Raw genomic sequence first — 11,318 nt, 5'->3', positions numbered from 1 at the left:
GTGGTGAGAATTTGAACTTTTCCTGTCTTAGAGATTTTCTTTTGTGGCTGCTTGATCCAAGTTTCTTAGGGAGTGCAAGCAAGGAGGATAGAGAGGCTTTTTCAAGGTTTGGTATCTGTTTGTGTGATGAACTTTGAAATGCCAGGAACCGTGCCTACCATGATCAGGTGTTCCCGTCGTGTATGGCAGTTTTAGCAAGGGTTAACTCTGCATGTTCGACAATGGTGGGGGCCTGGGAAGCTCTAGCTATGTCCCACTCTCAGGTCGGTTGGGACAATGGTATGGATCGGATCAATGGTAGAAGTGTATATATTATATTACTCTATAAAGTAGTGTATATTGGTTTGACTAGTAGAATTAATAAAAATTTTGTATATTAAAATAGGTTATGTTGTTTTGGTATTATTTCAAGTAATAGTTTTAATAACATGCACATGATGAATTAATCAAATGACAAAGAATTTGGCATGTGAATGGGCGAAGGACAACATTCGTGCAAACACAGTTGCTCCAGGGCTTACTAGAACCTCAATGTTGGAGAATTATTCGGTAGGGATTTACTCTCTTCCTTTTTTTTTATATATAATTTTAAGTAATTTGCGGCATAAATATTAAAGTTTAATTAACTTACAAATAAATATTAAAGTTTAATTTAATTTTTTATAGTAATAATAATTTGAAAATTTTCGTAGGTACTTAGTTCTTAAATTGTAAGTATATTGCCACATGACAATTCCTGATTGTTCCAAGTTAGTAAATTTTTTATTTTTTAAAAAAATTAATTAAAATATACGAATAAGAAAATGATACGTGGATAATAACTTAAGATTTATACCTACTTAGTTCTAAAAATATAACTTAAATATTATTATCGCGAAAAATTAATGTCATTTGTGATAGTTGGTGTAATTTGGTACACATATTTTACTCTTTTTAAAATAGTAAATATGAGCTAATGAAATACTCAATTTGGTAATGAAATTATTATTTTTAAGAAATGTGACAATTAGTTTGTAATTTAAAGTTCTTAAAAGTTTGATTTGTGATTGGATAGTAACAGAGTTATTAATAAAATGAATGTTGAGAATCATGGGAGTCCATCCCAAAACTAATTGGCAATGAGTGGAGTAGCCCATGTTCTTATATATGACTCAATTATCTACCATTTATTCCATGTGGGACAATGTCTACAAAATGTCTACAATATTCCCTCTCAAGATGATGGCTATGGTCATTATCTTTATAAGTGCAGATCGGATAGGATCACTTGCCCGCAAGGGATATGGCTCTGATACCATGTTGAGAATCATGGGAGTCTATCCCAAAACTAATTGGCAATGAGTGGAGTAGCCCATATTCTTATATATGGTTCAATTCTCTACTATTTATTCCATATGAGACAATGTCCACAATAATGAATGATTTTGATTACTTAAAACTATATACATGCAATTTGCTTTCATTTTCTTGTTTAAAATACTGCTTTAGTGGATTCTAATGTATAAGTTTACAAATGTGTTGTCAAATCAGTTAGGGGTAAAACTTTTCATATTCTCACACAAAAGACTCTTTTGAAAAGAGTCACATAATGAAATTGCTTTATATTAATATTGCATATCACTTTAAAAGTATTTTATAAATACCATATATATTTGTGGTTCCTTATTTATTATTATTTTTTACTTATTTCATAACTTATATTTTGTTATCATTTATGCAGGAAGATGGTAATTTAGAAGGAGCAGTCGGCCAATTTATTGATCGAACTTCAATCAGACGACTTGCGGAGCCTAATGAGATTTCATCTATGGTGGTTTTTCTTTGGGGATAATTTCACAAATGGACAAAAACAACAAAAAAAAAAACAACAAAAATATGGTTTCACATAATTTTAAATATTTTTACAATTTTTTTGATTTTATTTACATAAAATACGGTCTTTTTATGTTGAAATTTTGTTCATTTATTGTTAATTTTTTCTTATCTGTATGTTATTTTTTGTATTTTTTTGTTGTTATTTTGATGTTATTTTGATGTTACTTTTATGTTGTTTTCTTATTGATTTTATGTTGTTTTCGTGTTACTTTTTGGAAAACCGTAAAAATGTAAAAAAATATTATTTGAACGTAAAAATATAAATATTTTACAAAATATGGTGTCTTACATAATTATTCATTTTCTTTGTCTGCTTGCTACTTCATTTGTCACAGGTCAAATAATAAGTCACTACAACAATAATGGGATATTGGCACGACCAACTACGGCACGACTTAGGGTGGTGCCCCTTTTTTGGTATATCTTGGCACGACACTACTATTGTCATGCCCCCCATATTTATATATTTTTTTTTATTTTGGAGGCATGTGGGCACGACATGTGTCCCAATGGACACCAAAATGTCGTGCCCCTTTGGGTTTGAAAAATGCCCGTTGCAAAGGGCGGGAATATGCATTGCTGCACAAGTGGGCACGACAGCGTCGGGCCCCATGCCCTGACATGGCGTGCCAACAGGGATCAAATGGCACTAAAATGGGCACGCACGTGTCGGCCCCACTTTGTTTCATTTTTTTTTAAAAAAACCCATTTCTTTCTCAGCCATTTCATTTCTCAGCAGTCAGCCCCTTTCTTTCTCAGCCCTATTTCTCAGCTGAAAAACCCAGCCATTTCATTCATTTGAAGCCCAGCCACCGTCGACCCTTCTTTGTTGCCGTCGACGCAGGCAAGCCTTCTCACCGGTGGTAAGCCCTCTCACCGTCGACACCTCTCTTTCGTTCATTTTTTTTCATTTTTTTTTGTTCATTTTCATCTCACGTTTTGGGTTGTAGGGGGAGGCTTTGGAGATGGTTGATAGGCGCCAGAGGGATACTTTTTGAAGAGGTTCAGCCAACATTGGTAAGTGTTTAAATTTCAGATGGTTGATAAATGTATATATATATATATCTGTGTGTTTAAATTTATTTCCCTTGGTTTTGGAAGAATAACAAATGAACAAAAGGTTTTTATATATGCATTTATATATTTTGTCCAGTGAAAAAATACATATAGTGTGAAAAAATACACAATAAAAATGCATTTATATATATATATATATCTGTCAGAGCCCTCCTAATTTCGCTATGGGTGAGTATCTCTATGATAATCTCCTTGTTCTTGTTTGTAGGTATCCCTTTTTCGGGTTATTATTGTATTATTGAACTTTATTATTCTTTTCTTACTTTTATCTTGGCTGGGTTTGAAAATGGTGAGAGTGGATTAGATAAGGTTTCTTTTTATTATTATTATTACTATTAATTATTTTTCATACTTTTATCTTGGTTGGGTTTGAAAATGGTGAGACTGGTTGCTCATGGAACATTTCCTGATTTTCCTTCTGTCCTTTTCTTTTTTTGTAAAGTATTATAAAAGTCTAAATTCTTGCTTGTATTCTGGGTTTCTAATGCTTTATATCTCTCCCTTTGGAGGGGCCAGGCGTTAGTCTATCTATCTTGTTTTGTAGTGACTCTGTTTTTTCAATTTTCTTACTCAATATTCATGCTTTTGAGGATAATAAAAGGTAGTCCAAATGATTATTTTATCTCTGATTGAGTTGTCAGATGGTGTCCTTGATTATATTCTTAGAATTATTTATTTGTGGACTAATATAATATCATAATCACAATCATTAACTATGTGCCCAATATTTATTACTATCATAATGGGATGGTTAATAATTAATAAATGTATTAGAGGCACATGGGAGCACCCTAAAACTATAATTACTCCATTAAATTATAGTCCACCACTAATTATACTCATTAGCCCAATAAGTCTAATATAACCCCTTAGGGTTAAGTGTTGCATATAAAAAGGGTAATATGTGTTTAGTATGAGTAGAGTGTGGGTGTGTGGTGAAAAGAAAAGGGTTTTGCTCTCATAGGTTCTCTTCTACCATCTTGGGATACATTGAAGAACTTGGTGTCATAGCAAAATAGAAAATACAAACATTAGAGGTATGTGTTTTTTATATTGTTTGTGATGCTCTAAATAAAGTATTGATCTTGGTTCATAATCTGTAGTAGTTCAACAATTGGTATCAGAGCTAGTATATTTGATTTTAGAGCTCATGAACTTAACCCATTTTTTGTTTTATGATTTAATTTATTTTCGGATTAATATGTTTATTAATGGGTAATGTGAGATTAAATGTTGTAGAATGAGTTTTTTCTTAGTATTTGGGGCTGTTGCTATATATTTTGATAGTAAAATATCAAGTTTTTTATAAAGCTCATTAATGGAGGAAAACCCATTTCGGGTTCAAAATCTTTATCTATTATTTTGTATTTTTTGAATTAAATGGGTATTGAAAAATAATAGAGGGTTGAAAATGGAACAAAACCCCTCAAACGGCGTCGAATTTGGTGGCCGGATGTGGGAGATATGGCCGGGTCACAAACCGGGTCGCGTCGATCCGGATTTCAGACCCGCGGACCCGTCTGGGGAATTCTGGGAGATAGGGACGATGAAAAACGACTTGTCGTTTTTGCCTCTGTCGGGAAAAACGGCATGTCGTTTTGTCGTAGTGCTTCATCCCCTAAAAAAAACGACGTGTCGTTTTTAGAGTTCAGCCCAGCCCTTTGAACGACGTGTGACTCGGATCCATGCCCCCTTAGTGCAAACGACTTTCCGTTTGAAAGCCCCTGCTTGTGCATCGTTTTTGGGCAAACGACACGTCGTTTTTGTCAAACGACGTGTCGTACGGACATGGTTGTTTAACAAAAAAAATATATTAAAAGGCAGCGGGCACGTGGGGCGCGTGGGGGCACGTGCACGGCCCATTTTGGGCCATTTTTCATATTTTTTAATTCTCTATTATTTCTTGGTATGTACAATACTAATTGCATGAATTTTATTCATACTCGGTTGATAATTTTAGTATTGTGGCATAAATTTTGTGATTTATTTCAACAATTAGTGCTTATTTTCTTGCCTATCGTAGGATTAAGCATGGAAAATTGTTTGGTAACGAGGAACATTTAAATATTAATTTATTTAAATATTGTATCTTCCTCCAAATAACATTAAGATCCTTATAAGTAATTACTTATCCCATCGATAATAATTGCTTGCTAAGGATGCTTAATATGGTGAAGAAAATTTATTAAATATTATGAATCACAGTTTATCTATCCTTTGATTATAATATTTAATAGATTGTTCTTACCTGTGTATGAGTTTTACTTTATTTATTTGTCTAAGAACTCTAGCATACATGATGATCATTTGTTATTTTGCGATCATTTATTTATGAGAGAAAGAGCACAAATGACATGATTTTGTTATAACATGCATTTAATGGTTATTGCTCTTGTTTCTCATTCAGCTTTAAGCGTTCCAAGAAACTCTGCCATGTTGACGCTAAATGGAACCAAACACAAGCAATGGGTTGAATCCCTCATGCTAAATGTTACTCTTATGAGAGTGGACTTGGCCTTGAGAATGGATGCACCGCCTAAACCCGCTGATGATGCCACTGAAAAGGACAAGAAGTCCTATGAGGATTGGGAGCATTCCAATCATTGTTGTTTGATGCTTATGAGGTATCACATGGATGAGTCCATTCGTGATAGTATTCCTCAAATTGAAAATGCAAAAGATTTTCTTGCTGCCATTAAGGAAAAGTATAAGAAGTTCTCAAAGAATGAGAAAAATTAGTGCTTAACTTTGTTCCATCGCACTAATTACACTGATACGGGTGACATTAGAGCTCACATTGATAAGCTCATGGGTTGTTACCAAAAGCTCAAGGGCATGGGATTGGATCTTGGTGAGGATTACATGGTGTGGTTTGTGATGGAAACCATTCCTTCTCAATTTGATTCGATCAGATCAAGCTGCAATGCTCAAAAGGAGCAGTGGACCATTGAGGAGATGACTGCTATTCTTGCCAAAGAAGAAGAGGACATGAAAAAGGGGAGAGCAAGAAGTATCTCCATGGTGACCATTCCAAACAATTCTCACAAGAGAAAGTTCACTCCCAACAACTCTAGTGACCAAAGGTTTCATAAGAAGAAAGCCACCAATCCTAAGGGAAATGGACAAGCAAGCTCTTCTTCAACTGGTCATAAGAATGAGTTTTTCAAAGGGAAGTGCAACTTTTGTCAATGCTTCGGGCATAAGAAAGCTGATTGCCGAAAGCTCAAAGCTCACTTAGAGAAGAAAGGTAATTGTCTTGTGATGGTTTGTTTGGAATCCAATATTATTGATGTGCCCTCAAACACTTGGTGGTTAGATACTGGTGCTACAATTCATGTTACGAATTCTTTGCAGGCAGTGACAAGTCGAAGAAGGCCGAGTAGGCTGGAGGAGTATGTGTACATGGGAGACGATACTAAAGTCAGAGTTGAATTTTTTGGGACTATTAATCTGCAGCTGAATACTGGGCATTTTTTGGAGTTGCATGATGTTGCTTATTTACCCTCTATTAGGAGGAATTTGATCTCTGTATCTATTTTGGATAGACTAGGTTATAGTCTTCATTTTGGAACTGGAAAACTGACTTTGTATCGTGACTCTATGTTGATTGGAAATGGAACTTTGTGTGTAAACTTATATAAGCTTGATTTGCTTGATGTTGTTCCTGTTACTTCTCCCTCTTGTCCTTCTTCTTCTTCTCTTAATGCTATTGTTGGTTCTAAACGTGCAAGATCAGATTTGAAATCTTCCATGCTTTGGCACAAACGTTTAGGCCATATTTCTGGAGATAGAATGGAGAGATTGGTGAAAGATGGTGTGCTTCAGGATCTTGATTTTTCTGATTTTACTGCCTGTGTTTATTGTATAAAAGGAAAGTTGACTGCCAAGGTTAGAAAGAGTAAGTCAGACAGGTCTACAGATGTGTTAGAGCTTATTCATATTGATATTTTTGGGCCTTTTGTTCCACCTGCTATGGGTGGTTATAAATACTTTATCACCTTCATTGATGATTTTTCCCGATATGGTCATGTTGAGCTCATTCGTGAAAAATCTGAATCTTTAGATGCTTTCAAGATTTTCAAGACGAATTTTGAGCTTCAAAAGGGAAAGAAGATTAAAGCTGTCAATTCAAATGGAGGTGGAGAGTATTATGGGCGTTATGATGAGACTGGAAGGTGATGGAAATTATTTTACCAGTGTCTTAGATCTACTCACAAGTATGTTTATTAACACCCTAAATATGAACTTTCTAAAACGATGAAATAAACACATATAAAGTTCAAGAAACCTTACATTGGGTGCAGCAGAATTAAATGACTCCTTCCGTTCACATCTCTAACCCTTGTATCCTTTCTGTCGCAGAGTATTATCAAGATCTGAACATGCATCTCTTTCTCTGAATCTTTGATACAGAAACTACTTTTGCTGAAAATCTTTCTTCACGATCTTCCTCACTATGATTGAGGTATTGCTTGCTGTGTGTGGGCACTACTCTAATCAATAAAGGGATTTTGACATTATCAAGGAAGAAGAGAGAGAGAGAGTGGCGGCCAAGGTAGAGAGAGAGGCTCACGTTTTTCTGAATGAAAAGTGTAATTTTCCTGAAGCATTCACTATCTATTTATAACATTCCACTAGGGTTAGGTTTGAATTATTTGGCATTAAAATAATGAAAATATCATAGGTAAAACTCCTATAAAAGTGGCCGGCCATGGCTTATTGGGTTTGGGCCTCACTTTTTGCAATTTTGCAGTTTTATCACTTTTGTATCTGATTTTCTCAAAAACGCCAATTTTCTAATTCAACCATTTAAATGCCAATTCTAACTATTTAATAACTATAAATAATTATTAAATAATATTTTCATTTATCATATTTATTAATTGAACCGTACAAAGTATCATAATTAACAAATATGCCCCTAATAACTCTTTCTTTACAATTTCGTCCTTACATAGTGAAAATTTTACAAATAGACATAGTCTAATTTGAGAATTATAATTGATTAATCAAAACCAATTACATGAGTCTTACAAACAATATTATCTCAACTAGTGCGGGGACCATGGGTCTATATAACCGAGCTTCCAATAAGTAGATCAAGAATTTATCACTAAAATTCACTAACTTATTAATTCTTCGTTGAATCCACGCATAGAACTTAGACTTGCACTCTCAGTATATAGAATGCTCTATATGTTCCACCATATAGACGCATCATTAGTTATCCATTGTTATAATCCTAATTTGATCAACGATCCTCTATATGAATGATCTACACTGTAAAGGGATTAGATTACCGTTACACCCTACTATGTATTTTATCCTTAAAATACTTGACCCCGTATAAATGATATTTCAGCTTATGTGAAATGAGTACTCCACCATTTATGTTCGTTTGGTCAAGCTCGAAGGAGATCATCCTTTGCTTACTATTCGCCAGATAGAAGCTATAGATTCCATGTTTATGCTAGCGCTCCCACTCAATTGCACTACCGTGTTCCCAAAATGTACATATCACCCTGACCTAAAAGTAGGCTTAACTAACAAATTAAAGAACACGAATAGCCTTTCAAGATTGAGCCTAATCATAACAGGATTAAGAACATTTGATCTAGGATCAACTAGGTGATATTGACTTGAATAGATTTTACGGTAAGTTTAATTAAATCTAAGTCAAAGTTCAATATCGGTCCCTTCCGATGCATACTCCATGCATCCAACCTGAGCTTTACTTTAACCAATGTTCTGGAAAGAACATAGCATTTCTCCAAATGCAAGTAAACTCTTGTTGTAGATTATCATATCAGTAAAACCCTGTGTCTGATAAATCTAGGAAACTTTATTCACATAGTCATGTTTACTTTCCAATGTGATGACAACACAATAAACAGGATCAAGTATGTGAAAAGGGTTTAAGATGAATTTATAAATCAAATAGACAATCAATTGATAAAGTGAACCAAAACATACACAAATGAATGAAAAATACTTCTATTTCTTTATTGATGTTGAATAAAATAGATTACATTGAAATGGAGTTTTATTTAGGGCAAAAAACCCAACAAACTCCCACTTGCACTAATATAAAACTAATTAGTACATATCAATTAATCCTAAACTCTTACGGCGCTTTTCAAAGGCTGTCACGGCCAACACTTTGGTAAATGGATCAGCTAGGTTGTCCTCTGTGTCAACTTTCTCAACTAGTACATCCCCTCTTGCCACGTATTCTCTGATAATGTGATACTTCCTTTCAATGTGTTTGCTTCTCTTGTGGCTTCGAGGTTCTTTACTGTTTGCTATTGCTCCATTGTTATCACAAAGTAGGACTAGAGGTTTTCCCATTCCAGGAACGACACCTATACTGGTGAAGAACTTTCTTAGCCAGACAAGTTCTTTAGCAGCTTTGGCTGCAGCTATGTATTCAGCTTCCATAGTTGAGTCCGATATCGCAGTTTTTTTTGCACTTCTCCAAACCACTGCTCTACCCCCAAGAGTGAACACCATCCCAGATGTAGATTTCCTGTCTTCAAGACTTGCCTGGAAATTTGAATTAGTGTAGCCTATGGGATTTAAAGCACCACCCTTGTAGACTAACACAAGATTCCTTGTACTCTTTAAGTATTTCAGAATATACTTAACTGCATTCCAATGTTCCTCTCCTGGATTTGAATGATACCGGCTCACGATTCCAACTACATAGCAGATGTCAGGTCTAGTGCATAACATTGCGTACATTAGACTTCCAACTGCAGAGGCATAGGGAATTTCTGCCATGTCCTCTATCTCTTAAGGATCAGTCGGAGACTGTTCCTTAGATAGACGAATACCATATCTAGAAGGCATGTTTGCCCCATTGGTGTTATTCATGGAGAATCTCTCTAAGACTTTGTCTATGTAGGTTGTTTGAGAGAGAGCAAGAGATCTGTTCTTCAGGTTTCTGATAATCTGAATACCAAGAACATAGGCTGCTTCACCGAAATCTTTCATATCGAATTGAATGTTGAGCCATTCCTTGATGTGAGTCATTTTCTTGACATTGTTTCCAATAATCAAAATGTCATCAACATAAAGGACCAGGAATACTACTATTTGCTCTTCCTTGAGTTGGTAAACACAAGGTTCATCTTCATTCAGAAGAAAGCTGTAGGTCTTGATGATTTCATCAAACCATTTGTTCCATGAGCGAGAAGCTTGCTTAAGTCCATAGATAGACCTATTTAATTTGCAAACTTTCTTTTCCTGCCCAGGAAGAACATAACCTTCTGGTTGCTCCATATAGATGGTGTCATCAAGTACCCCATTAAGGAAGGTAGTCTTGACATCCATTTGCCAGATTTCATAATCGAAAGCAGCAGCTATGGAGAGAAGAATTCGGATGGATTTGAGCATGGGTACAGGACTAAAAGTTTCCTCATAGTCCACGCCTTATCTTTGGGTATAACCCTTGGCTACAAGTCTAGCTTTAAAAGTTTCGACTTCGCCTCCAGCTCCTCTTTTCTTCTTGTAAACCCACTTGCATCCTATCGGATGATAGTCCTCAGGTGCGTCTACATATTCCCAGACTTTGTTCTTTTTCATGGAATCCGTTTCTCAATCCATGCCGGCCGATCATCGTTTCCGTTGCGGACTAGCCATTGCCTGTTTATAGGTTAATGGATCGTCATCAATACCGTCACCTACGACCATATTGATTTCACCATCGAAGCCATAACGAGTTGGTTTTGTTGAAACCCTCCCACTACGACGAGGTGCGGTGATCTTCTGAACAGAAACTTTAGTAGTAGATTTCTCAGTTGGTTCAACTGAGGGAGTGGGATTGTCGTCTTCACGTGTGGAGGAGGACGGAACATTGGAAGGACTTAAATCTGAGAGCAATTCCTCTAGAACAACTTTACTTTTCGGTTTGTAGTCTTTAATATAGTTCTCTTCAAGGAAAGTAGCATTTGTAGAAACAAACACTTTGTTATCCTTGTGACTATAAAACAGTCCACCCCTAGTCTCTTTAGAATTTCCGACAAACATGCATACTTCGGTACGTGATTCAAGTTTTCCTTCTTTCTTTCTTAAGACATGAGCAGGGCACCCCCAAATTCTGTAGTGGCGTAAACTAGGTATACGACCATTCCAAAGTTCGACGGGTGTCTTAGGGACTACTTTAGATGGAACAACATTTAACATGTCATTTGCCATCTGAATAGCATATCCCCAGAAGGACGTAGACAGAGTTGAATAACTCAGGATAGACCTAACCATTTCCAAAAGAGTGCGATTTCTTCTTTCTGCAACTCCATTTTGTTGTGGAGTGCTTGGGGCAGTGTATTGGGATTCAATTCCAAGTTCAATTAAATGATCTTTGAACT

This window comes from Cannabis sativa, chromosome 7, assembly GCF_029168945.1.
Source record: "Cannabis sativa cultivar Pink pepper isolate KNU-18-1 chromosome 7, ASM2916894v1, whole genome shotgun sequence".
Lineage (NCBI taxonomy): Eukaryota > Viridiplantae > Streptophyta > Magnoliopsida > Rosales > Cannabaceae > Cannabis > Cannabis sativa.
The sequence above is the reverse complement of the archived record's forward strand: the minus strand, read 5'-3'. Positions refer to the sequence as shown.